Source organism: Triticum dicoccoides, chromosome 2A (assembly GCF_002162155.2).
Source record: "Triticum dicoccoides isolate Atlit2015 ecotype Zavitan chromosome 2A, WEW_v2.0, whole genome shotgun sequence".
Lineage (NCBI taxonomy): Eukaryota > Viridiplantae > Streptophyta > Magnoliopsida > Poales > Poaceae > Triticum > Triticum dicoccoides.
Genome location: NC_041382.1, coordinates 379,947,069 through 379,960,222, shown reverse-complemented (window position 1 = coordinate 379,960,222; position 13,154 = coordinate 379,947,069).

Here is a 13,154-nt window from a genome sequence, read left to right as displayed (position 1 = left end):
ATTTACATATATCAAGGAAAGTACATAGTCACTTTGACTCATAAATTTCCTCCTCTATACCATCCAATAGGCTGTCTAACTTACAATCCTATTGGGAATATTTGGTAGCTACTTCTACTTGGTCATATACCAAATTAACAGGCAGTTCTTTCCCATCTGACCCTATACGTCTGATCTGGGCCATGTGATTCGGATCAAGCTTAGTATACCGTGTTTTCACCATGGCCTCGACCTCTCGCGCACCCTCCCGGCAGGCCGATATTTTCCATAATCGGATACATCGCCGCGCTCCCTTGAATAGATCCACAAGCTCCTCCATACTTCCTGGAGGGGAGGCGGATGGCCATAAGGCCTTAGCAACACTCCGCATTGCCTACCGAGCTTGCTCGTGCATTTGCGATAGGCTTTGTAGCAGATCGTCCGACAATCCGAACATCTCCTCTTCGGGACGGCCTATCAGCATACCTGCAAATATAACTTTGTCAGTTCCTTTCATCTCCAAACTATTATAAGGTAAATTTGTCCACATACTGAATATGCCGCCATGCAGCCTTTTATTCTCCTTCATGGAGTCGGCCAGTTGGCCCCGTACATCTTTCAGATCCTCGCCCAATCGGGTATTCGAATCCTAGTGCTTGTTCTTCTCCAGCACGACTTTTGTGAGCACACGCTCACCCGCGGCTAGCAGTTTCTTGGCTTCTCGTTCTCCGCCCTGGGCAGCTTTCAGTTGTTCTTGCAGTTGTTCTTGCAGTTGACCTAGTGATCCTAATAAGAGATGAGAAACCGTGTTAGCATTATTGGTATACCATTATGTTTTCTCGATGAAGGGAAACATTACCAGGAGACGCCTTCTTGGATTTCTCCAGTTCCGCATGGGCAACAGTTAGCTGTGTCTGACACTTTTCAAGCTCCTGGGCTAGCAGGTCGTTCTTCTCCGTAAGAACCTGGTTATACAATGATACCTAAATCAGTTGTACCAACTACTTCAAGTCTCGGGGGCTACTGGCATATGGTTATCATATTTGGATAAAGCAAATTTACTCGCATATCTTTTAAATGCTGCTTTGTGGATCTGTTAAGCCCATCTCAAACGGCTCGGATGTATGCATCAGCCGAGCTGAAGGCGTTAAATGCCTCTTCTGAAAAGCCGGGGTCTTGTAAAATGGCCCTGCGGCACCGATGATTCATGGCGCTCTCCACTTCCGAGTTACTGACGGATACATCATCCGAATCTTCGGCTAGGGGACAGTCCGGCGTTACCCCCGCATCAGCCCCCGTCTTTACGGCAGGATCTGTATCCTGGCTGTGGGATGTATGACCGGCCGGACCCCCGGATACAGTCCGGCACACTTTTTTCCTGATACAGGATAAACAGAAATGTCACAGTTGGATGTGACTGCGAAGGTGCATGTTTGCAAATCCATACCTCTTTGATGAAGGGGCAGCATGGCGCGCCGAACGCCTGCCCTGTTGAGCATAGGACAGTGCGGTGGGTGAGGCAGTATGAGAAAACTCTTTCGGATGAATATCTCCGGATTACTTATGTGTGAAGTGGGGAGAAGACCGGGATAATCAGCGGTGATGGCCACTTCTGTGCCGTCATAGCTCGTTTGGTAAAACACCCCATTCTCGAGCACCACGAATATATCCAGATCCTCTTCAGATCTGGGGTCAATGTCCTGATTGTGGCGCTCGGGCGGCGGGGCAGGGTTGTAAAGCCCCTCGGAAGTCTTTTGCCAGTGCTGTTACAAATGGATGGGTTAATGTTCATTGAACATATCTCAGGGAGTAGAATGAGTAGAGCAGAGGGGTTGGGGGTTTACCCAGCTAGGAGGAGTACTATACATCGAGTATCCTTCCCTGTGCTTGCCTCCCCTTTGAATAGTCCCGCCAATATTTTGTCCAGGGTGGTAGGGGTGTCTAGACCTTTCCTGCCGCAGCGGGAGGCGTCATCTTCCCCATTATAGTGCCACATGGGAAGTCCTCTGTATTGGAGTGGCTGGACCCCTCGCACTATGGAGGTTGCCATTGCCTCGACTATCTTGTATCCGGACTGGGCGAGCGTCCTTATCTTGCTGAGGAGTTGGCGAACCTACGCACTATCTTCTTCCTCGAGGCTCCGAGGGCGCCAGTTATGCCGTTTCTTTAGAGGAGCACTTGTGAACTCGGGAAGACCCCTCCGGGCTGGGTCTGGAAGTACGACGTCCTCGATGTAGAACCACTCAGAAGTCCACTCTCCAGAAGCCTTCTTTGGTATGCCGGATAGGTATCCGGTGTCGGCAATGCGCCATATTTCAGCTCCACCCACTTCAAATATTGATCCCTCGAGGTTATGCGAGACAAGGCAGAATAACCTTCTCCCCAGTTCAAAATGGGCCTCACAACCCAGAAATAGTTCGCATAAATCGACGTAACCCGCAATGTGCAGGATGGAGGCCGGAGTAAAGTTGTGTAGCTGGAGGCCATAATATTCCACAAACCCTCAGAGGAATGAATTAATTGGAAATCCCATGCCCCTTAGCAGATAGGGGACGAAACAGACTCGTTCCCCCACGGATGGATTGTGGAAATCCTCCGCCTAGGTTTTTCCGTTGAAGGAGGCCAACCCTACTCGAACAGAGACTAGATCCGCAGGGGGAGAAACCCCTGCGTTTGCATCTCCACCAGCTGATGGTGGGATACAGAGCACTTCTCCCATTCGCCTCTTTCTGGGCCGCGGGGACAGGAGGAGGGGCTGGGGATGCTAGACATGTCGGAGTGTTCTTTCCTAGCAACCTTTGAGGATTTTCTCCGTGAGATGTTGAATGGATCTGGGATCCAATCTCGTTAAATAGACGCTGTCCCTCGCGTGGCTGGGGTGTTAAGTGCAAAAATACCCTGACCTCTTGCATTCACTCGACATCTGGAAACTGAAGTTGTTGATGCACAGAAGACGAGGGGTAGAACATTAAATGGAAGGTAGAACATACTACCTGGAAGTCATCGGTGGAGGAACCCACCTTGCAATGCCGAAGACAATCTATGCGCCGAACACCTCGTCATTGAAGACTGGTTCGGGGGCTACGGAGGGAGTCCTGGACTAAGGGGTCTTCGGGCGTCCATCCTGTTAGCCATGGGCCGGACTGATGGGCTGTGAAGATACGAAAACCGAAGACTGCACCCGTGTCCGGATGGGACTCTCCTTGGCGATCAAATAAGTCGATTCCTTTCTTTGTAACTAACCTTTTGTAACCCTAGATCCTCCCGGTGTCTATATAAACCGAAGGACTTAATCTGGAGGGGGGACAGTCGCAATCATAGTCATACAGGCTAGGGTTTTAGGGTTTAGCCATCTCGATCTCGTGGTAGATCAACTCTTGTAATACTCATATTCATCAAGATGAATCAAGCAGGAAGTAGGGTATTACTTCCATAGAGAGGGCCCGAACCTAGGTAAACATCGTGTCCCCTGCCTCCTATTACCATCGACCTTAGACGCACAGTTGGGGACCCCTACCCGAGATCCGCCGATTTTGACACCGACACCCACACCTTCGTCGCTCATGACGGAGATGCGGAGAAGGGTGATGGGGAGGAGATCCCTCCCCTGAAAGGGAAGAGGGAAGCATCAAAGGACGCCGAGGCCGGTATGCCCAAAGGCTCAAAGAGGCCGAGGACAATATCGGCTAGGGCCGGCGACAAGTTGCGGAAGAGAGTCGAGCTCTTCAGCGACGCAGAAGACGACCTCCTCGGGATGAGGAGGAAGAAACTGGCCCCTCGAGGGTAAGTCGTTCTTATACCATGTCTGTTTATTTGACAAGTTCTTCTAGAAAAGGAAGACTCATAAAGTTCCTTTTCTTGCATAGTCCACCTAGCATGATCCCCAGCGGTTCCTCGAGGAGATTGTCGTCTGCCAGCGGGACTCCAGAGCCCGCCGTTCATCCCCCAATGCATGATGGGATAGGGAAGGTGACATCCACCCTGGCCCCCGACGTTAACACGACGAGGGTCGAGGAGGCGGCCGTCAGGGCCGAGGTCGACACCTTGGCCCAACAAGAACCGGGGGAGAAACGTCCTGAGCTCATCGAAGAGGGGATAGGCCAGTCATCAGTCCAGCCGATATCTACCTAAGCTAGGCCCGCACAGGTGGAGGCTACCCGGGCCAGCGCATTGGTGCCCGGGTCCAAGGTCGTTGATACATCTCCAACATATCTATAATTTTTGATTGTTGCATGCTATTATATTATCTATTTTGGATGTTTTATATGCATTATTATGCTATTTTATATTATTTTTGGGACTAACTTATTAACCTAGAGGCCAGTGCCAGTTTCTGTTTATTTTTGAGTTTTATAGAAAAGGAATATCAAACGGAATAAAACTTTACAATGATTTTTCTTGGACCAGAAGACACATGTAGGACTTTGGAGAGGAAGGCAAAAGAGTCCCGAGGGCTCCACAAGCCCTAATGGCGCGCCCTGAGGGAGGGAGGCCCCCTGGCTTGTGGGCCCCACGGGACTGCTCTAACCCTAATTCTTGACCTATAAATTCAGAAATATTCCAAAACCAACAGAAGCGTCTGCCAAAATACTTTTTCGCCGCCGCAAGCCTCTATTTCCGTCATTCTATTAGAGGGGGATTCGATCACGAAGGGCATCTACATCAACTCTATTACCCTATCGATGAAGTGTGAGTTGTTTACCATAGACCTACGAGTCCATAGCTAGTAGCTAGATGGCTTCTCTATCTTTGATCTTCAATACAATGTTCTCCTCAATGTTCTTGGAGTTCTATCCGATGTAATCTTCTTTTACGGTGTGTTTTTAGAGATCCGACGAATTGTGGATTTATGATCAGATTATCTAGGAATATTATTTGAGTCTTTACTGAATTCTTATATGCATGATTTGATAACTTTGTATTTCTCTTCAAATTATCGGTTTGGTTTGGCCAACTACATTGGTTTTTTTTGCAATGGGAGAGGTGCTTAGCTTTGGGTTCAATCTTCCATGATTTCACCCAGTGACAAAGTAGGGGTAGAAAGACACATATTGAATTGTTGCCATCGAGGATAAAAAGATGGTGTTTTCATCATATTGCTTAAGTTTATTCCTCTATATCACGTCATCTTACTTAAGGCGTTACTTTGTTCTTCATGAACTTAATACTCTAGATGCATGCTAGATGGCAGTCAATGTGTGGAGTAATAGTAGTAGATGCAGGCAGGAGTCAGTCTACTTGGCACAGACGTGATGCCTATATTGCATAATCATTGCCTAGGATATTTTCATAACTTTGCTCTTTTCTATCAATTGCTCGATAGTAATTTGTTCACCAACCGTATTATTTTCCTTCAAGAGAGAAGCCTCTAGTAAAACCTACGGCCCCAGAGTTATTTTCCATCATATATTTTCAGATCTATAAACCAAAAAATCGAAAAATACCACCACTGCAGGAAGTTGCTAACGTGACACTACGATCAGAGATCCTTTGATGAAACTGTGTGCGATGCATTAATCTCAAACGGGGATGTAAAAAACCATCAAAAAAGGTCCAAAACATTTGCGGTGGCGGAGCCATCAAACACAGTTCAGATTTTAGTTGCGTGTGTGATGCAGGGCACATGGTTAATCCATTCGAATTGTTTGCGATGAGGCAGAACAACAGAAACGGGTAGCCATATCAATCTGTGTGCGATATACGGAATACAGTTCGCTCCGATGAACTGTTTGTTATTAGGAGTGCCACAGAAATAGTTAGGCAGATCAAGGTGTGTGTGTGATATACGACATACAGTTCACTCGGACGAACTATTTTCGATTTGGGAACCCAACAGTAACGATTCAACTTAACAAGATGTGTGTGATACGTGGCAAACAGGCGACTCGGATGAACTATTTGTGATGATAAATTACAACATAGACGATTAATACTGTTAGTTCGTGTGTGATTCTGTGTGTACAAAAAACTTTGAAAAATGCAAACTAGTTGCTTGCGGTGGCTAGGAGTATCGCACATGATGTGTCCGCGAGTACTCATGTGCGATGATTAGTAAGTTACACATATGTTTCCTTATGTTAACACTTGTGTGATAAATAACACACGACACAGGATAATGTATTCGGTTTGTGTGTGTGCTCCACTTAGTTTTCCCATGGTCCAGCGAATGCTTGCCGCGCTCCACATGGGTGAATTGTAAAATCCATGCCTCTTCCCTCATCGGTTTCCCGCCACCAGCTAATGGCTTGCTGCATATAATCCAGGCGGCAACGCACCGTCGCGACACTATACGCAGATCTAGTCCTCACACATCTACAATTAGTTATTCCAGGCATGCTAGGCAACGACCAAAGCTTCGACGTCGACGCCTACCTGCGTTACATCTTCGGCGATGAGAATGAGCCGGAGGAGGTCGGGGAGCAAGAGCTTCATCAGCCGGTGCAGGCACCATGGCCCATCGGCAGCGATATCGGCGTGACAGTCCTTGGGCACACAATCAACATATTGCAGAGGAGGTGTGGTGAGCAGTTTGCCATCCACCATGCAAAAGATCCAGAGCTGCTCGGCGGCATTATCGACGACCCACCTGAAGATCCGCCGTCACTAGTGCTCACCTAGAGCCTGATGGACCGCAAGGAATGGGCAGATGACCTCCATGGTTCAGTCAAGACATAGGCAGCCTGCGGCTCCATCATTGCCTACGGCGGCCGTGTCAACCTTGATCCCGATGATGCGGTGGCCAGGCTCGAGCGCATCCTTGGCAGAGTTGACATCCCCAAGGAAGTAGAACATCGCCAACGTGATATCTTGTGGATGCAAATGATGGGCGAAATTGGCTACCAGGCTAGAGATATGCAAATGGAGCAGTTCCGCGGAGATATCATGAGCATGATTGCACGCTGTCAAGCTCTTCTGGAAGAGGCCCAACAACCCCAAGATCCTCCTAGCGACTGCAGGTCCGTAGGCGGAGGCGGGTCGGGACACTTGGAGTGAAAGGCCGCAAGGGTGCTATGATGATCATGGAGTCTGAGAAGACCATCGTCAGAAGGCCGCCAGCTAAGCCTTTTAGCCTATATTTTATTATAATTCTTTCATATGTAGGTCGTGAGTGTTCTGGTCCTTGCCGCATGTGGCATTTTAAATTATCCTGAATATGTAACACCACTATTAACTGTTGCCAATGTAAATTTGCCTCAACTAAGAGCATAGTGCACGCAGGGATGCCAAAGCAGAGCGCGCTGCGGCCGCCTCAATGGCAAGAAAAACGCGTGGACGGACGCGGGCACAGCGCGCCGCGGCCCCCTCAACAACGAGCAACCACGTGGTCAGCCTTCTGCCATCAATAAATTTTGACCTTGTTTCTCGTCACATTGCAGATTACAACGCTATAAGTAATTGCAAATCTGTTCACACCTATTAAACTAATATGTGTTCACACTTAGCAACGGGCTATAAAAACTAGTCACTCAAAAATTACTTCACAGTTCCTCTCCTCATCACCCACAAAACTGATCTTTCCTGTCAAGTCATTCTACCATGACCAGTAGGAGGAGTTTCGAGTGGACATATAACCGGGCAGCAAAGACCAAGGCCGCAGAAGCACTAGACAGGTCCCGTCGCGAAGCGGCAGCCGCAGCAGAGATGTCCCAGCGCGCAGCGGAGCCCTCGAACGAGCTCTCACAAGTGCACTCACTGCGTTGGCCATTGCAACGAGCTAGCGTTCCTAGAGTCCTTGGCCGGCAACGGTGACATTCTCGCTGGCGTCATTAAGCAGCAGGAGGTGGTCGACGGCCTGATGAAGCTACTTGAGATCAGTGATGCCTCGGTTGACAAGGCGATCGGCCTCGTCGAGCAACTCATGGGTGACAATGCGAAGCTCCTCAAGGCGCTCGCCGAGAAGGAGGAGGAGGCCGCTGACTGGAAGATGTTGCATGAGCAGAGCAGTGCCTCTGGGATGACGCTGACAGCATTCGTCGTGGAACTGATGGGTGACTTGAGGAAGCTCCGGATTGAGCGCGAGCAGGAGGTGGAGGAATCTGTGGCTGCTTTCAAGCAATGTCGTGAGGAATTGAAGAAGCTAGAGGACATCGTCGCCCTGTGATCCATCGATGACTAGAGACAATAGCGACCCAGATCGTTGTCTGTGATTTCCCTCTTCTCTTGCCCCCGTGTCTTCCGGGCTTTGCCACATGTGGCATTTTAAATTATCCGGAATATGTAATACAATTATTATCTGCGCCATTGTAAAGTTGTCCTCATATTATCTGTTGCCATTTTATTAGTCGTCGTATTATCCGTTGGCCTATGTGACAATTTAAATTAGGTCGGAATACGAGTTGAAAACACGAACAAAGCAAATGCTGCCATGGGATCACAAGCAAACACCCTCCGTCCATGTGCTTTAATTAACCCATTAATGGAGAAGTTGTGTGATGAGGACATCAATACCATTGTTACACCCACAACCCCTGCTGCTATACATATTGGACCAATTACTAGAGCTCGCGTAGGCCAATTAAATTATCAGGTACTTTTGTTTCTTGGTAATGATTCTAATGTTCATGAGAATAAGATGCTGCCTAAGTTCGGTACATTTGTTTTTCTTAAAAATGAAGGGCCTGGCATGGATAAGAGGGATGAACACTGGATCAAGACCAATCATGGAGATGATGGCATGCGCAAGTGGAACAAGAATGGAGTTACAAGTGATGATTCCATGACTTTGAAGACACTATAATGAGTGCATGAAGCCTTGGAAAAAATATACAAGATCCCACTTCATAAATTTCCTACAGAGGCTTTCCTAGGTGTTGTGTCACCTTATTTTTTGGCCAGGCACATGTAATTTTGAAATACTTGATTATATGTTGTTTTTAGAATCCGTATGTGTGGGGAAACAAGAGTTAGGGTTGATTTCGGACCCCTCCTGCAAGGGCCACGAAATCCCCCCCCCCTCTCCTCCATATATGCAGCCCTTATGGCATCGTTTACACTTTGGGTTTTGTTTACATTAAAATTTCGCAATCGCTGCAACTTCGCATACTTCGTTTGTGTTCAACGACCAGACAAAGGCGTCACAGAACCCCACCTTGATCAATAAAGCTTTCATCTTATATTCGCAATATCCTAATTGCAATCTTATTTTCTTGCTTGTTCTTCATTATCTTGCAGGAAATAGACCTTCGTGGTCAGGTTGATCGTGCTCCGGCGTGGTCAATAACCTCTCGGAGTTGGTTTAGCTATTACTAAGGCATGACGTCCTCGCATGTTCGTAGTCGGATCATCAAAGTCGACTTCCACCAAAGCGATATCCATCATCTCATCGAAAGATGTGACACCTTTGCCTCTATGATTGTGAGTGAGGTGGGTGGCGGCTGGTGCATGGAGGTCAAAAGAGTTCGCTTCCTGATGTGCATGGGCAGCCTTACTGCTCACACGTGTCCCATCGAGCCTGCGAGGTGTACAAGATGCACGTGCCCCGTCGAGCCTATGCGGCAGACTGCTCGCACACATCCCATCGAGCCTGCACGGCAGACTTCTCGCACTAGTCCCGTCTAAACAAACAGCTGCACACACGCCACAAAGTATGGTTAAATTTTGACGCGTTTCATATAATACAACAATTTGCGATATTAATGTGTCAGATATTTGTTTCAAAAAGGGCTTCGTTGGCAATTAATGTGTGCGCCTTGTCTCAAATAGGACTATTTTTTTACCAAGACATATATGTGCCATGTCATGAGACCATGCCAAGTTTCATGTTTTTGGGTGAGTTTTTGATTTAGTGGGATTTAAAAACCGAGATTCTTAATGTTTCAGGACGACGACAAGTTTGTAATTCATTCCCATTCCTTAAATCAGACCTAAACATGCACCTAATGACACATGTACGATTTCCCACCCATTTTGCTTCACTAGAGCATGTGCTTTGTAGTTCAAATTTGAATTATGCACTACATTAAATGAGTAGAAAACTTAATTAATATATACAATGGCCAAACGAACCCTGAACAATTTCAAATTTCAGCATGACACTCATGTTATTCTATGTTGCCTGTAGAAAACAAAGTTCAAGGCGAGAAGAGGCAGCGATTATCGTTTTTCCCACAACAGGGGCATGTTTCCCTACTAGAACCATGAGGGTTGCAACAGGATCCAGTTTGTAAGAGGCTTGTAATATACCTTCGCCCAGATTGGACAATTATTTGTACCTTGTAGTGACACCATGCCAAGTTTCATGATTTCCTGGTGAGTTTTGGATTTACAGAGATTTAAAAACTGAGATTTGCAATGTTTGTGGCCAAGCCAGGACGGCGAGACAGTTGAAGTCATTCCCATTCGTTCCATGGGACCTAAACATGCACCCCAAGGACACATGTACATTTTTTCTAGCCATTTTGGTGCACTGGAGCATCTATTTGTAGTTTGGATTTGAACTATGGACATTAAATGCCTAGAAAACTTAATTAATGAATAAAAAGGTAAAACAAACCCTGAATAATTTCAAATTTCAGCGTGAATCTCCCATTGTTCTGTGTTGCGTCTAGAAGAAAATACGAGGCTAGAAGAGGGAGCGATTATCGGTTGGCCCACAAGGGGAACACATTTCCCTATCGGAACCACGAGGCTTCTTTGGGAGAAGCTCTGGTTTGTAAGAGGTTTGTAATAAAGCTAGGCCCGAATTGGATAATGTTTTTACCATGACATATATGTGCCATGACGTGACACCATACCACCTTTGATGAATTTCTCGTGAGTTTTGGATTTACAGGGATTCAAAAACAGAGATTCCAAATGTTTGAGGACGAGCGAGGACGCTGGTACGGTTGTAATTCGTTCCCATTCCTGGCATGGGACCTAAACATGCACCCAAGGACACATGTATAATTTTTCTAGCCAATTTGGTGAACTGGAGCATGTATTTATAGATTAGATTTGAATTATGGACATGAAATGCCTAGGTAACCCAATTAGTGTATAAAAAGGCCAAATGAACCCTAAATAAGTTTAAATTTCAGCATGGTTATCCTGTCGTTCCATGTTGCCCGTAGAAGAAAATACAAGGCGAAAAGAGGCAGTGATTACGTTTCGTCCACAAGGGGAACATGTTTCCCTATCGGAACCACGAGGCTTCTTTGAGAGAAGCTCTGGCTTTTAATAGGTTCGTAATAAAGATTGGCCCAAATTGGAAAATGTTTTTACCACGACATATGTGTGCCATAACATGACACCATGCCACCTTTGATGACTTTCTGGTGAGTTCAGGATTTCCGGGGATTTAAAAAATGAGATTCCAAATATTTGAGGATGAGCTAGGACACCTGTACGGTTGTAATTCGTTTCCATTCCTGGCATGTGACCTAAACATGCACCCAAGGACACATGTATAAATTTTCTAGCCATTTTGGTGAACGGGAGCATGTATTTGAAGTTCAGATTTGAATTATGGACATTAAATGCCTAGGAAACTCAATTAGTGTATAAAAAGGCCAAACGAACCCTGAATAAGTTTAAATTTCATCATGGATATCATGTCGTTCCATGTTTCCCGTAGAAGAAAATACAAGGCGAAAAGAGGCAGTGATTACGTTTCGCCCACAAGGGGGAGATATTTCCCTATCGGAACCACGAGGCTTCTTTGAGAGAAGCTCTGGTTTGTAAGAGGGTTGTAATAAAACTTCTGCCAAAATGGACGAAAAAATTCCTCGACGTATATGTGCCATGTCGTGACACCATGCCAGGTTTCACGATTTTCAGGTGAGTTTTGGATTTACGGGGATTTAAAAACTGAGATTCTTCTCAAGATATGTTTTCAAATGGCACACGGTTCACTCACGAAAGCTGCATGCCTACCAAACCATGGCCTATGCCCCCTTCCCCCTGCTGCGTGCGCGATTTGAGTCGTGCGTTCTGATTGGCCAGAACCCAAACCCCATGGATTGTACGTGTGCATCATTGGATGCTCCCAAATCAAACAACAACCCTCAGCCCTTTCTATAGCACATGCACTACATGGGTAAGCACCGTGCGCATGCGTCGTGCTAGCTCACGCTTCCTTCTCTACTACATTTTCTAAATAGGCTACCGTTTCCTGCCTCTTCTCCCATCGTTTTCCCGCTTCTTCTCCCATCGTTTGCCTGCTACTAGTGTTAGTGCTCATTGAAGGCTAGCGGCGACACACCGACCATGTCAATATCGCACACAGTTTCTAAAAGGACAAATGTGTGTGATAGGAGGGAGTAGACCCCAGTCCATAGGGTGACCAGCGTGAAACGCCTTAATGTCAAGGAGGCAATTCCTACCACCAAGGGGTGGCTTCCCATCTGCTAGCCTAGTCGAATAGAACGTAGAAGTTAAGCGTGCTTGGGCTGGAGTAGTCCGAGGATGGGTGACCCGGCAGGAAGTTGCATATCTCAAGCTTCATTTAAATGCCATGACACAGTCACTATAGAGATAAATATCTCTATAGCGACCTATCATGGCAATTATATAAACATTGAGATCCTTGTTTTGCTAATTTGTAGACTATGTTTTTATTGGTTATTTTTTGCTCTAAAAAATTAAAGAATGATTGACTTGACCTGTCATGGTGATTATATAATCCTTTTCAGGTCGCATTCAAGGTATAGGGGGCAGGGTGTTCTTATCGGGCATGTCTCCCTTGTGCGGCTTATAGACGCTGCACATATATGTGGGCTCCCCGAGGTATTACCGACAATGAGGGGTGCCCACACAATCTATCCCTTTGACCCAACAATGAGAAGGATTTGACCATGATGGTTTCCTATTGATACTTGTAAGGTACACATGCATTGCACGCATGACATTTGGTAACCAAATTATGAATAAATACCACACTATAGCATTTAAGCTTTGAGTCATATATGCATGATGTAGATGTTCGTTTAATTCTTATAGTTCATCTCATTCAAAATCAATTAGTTTTATAATTTTTTTATAAGATTCATGGAATTGTGCATTGTAAAGCATAAAGTAAAAAGCAAAAAGTGACAATTCATTTAGAAAAAAAAGTTTGGGCAATTAAGATATGGAAGATTCTAGAACGACGGAGAAGTGCTTGTGTTTTGAGGTTTGTGTGTTATGATTAAGTTCAACCATGGAGTCTTCTAGATTGTACATGTGGTAGAACCTGGTGGAATTTAGATGATATCCAA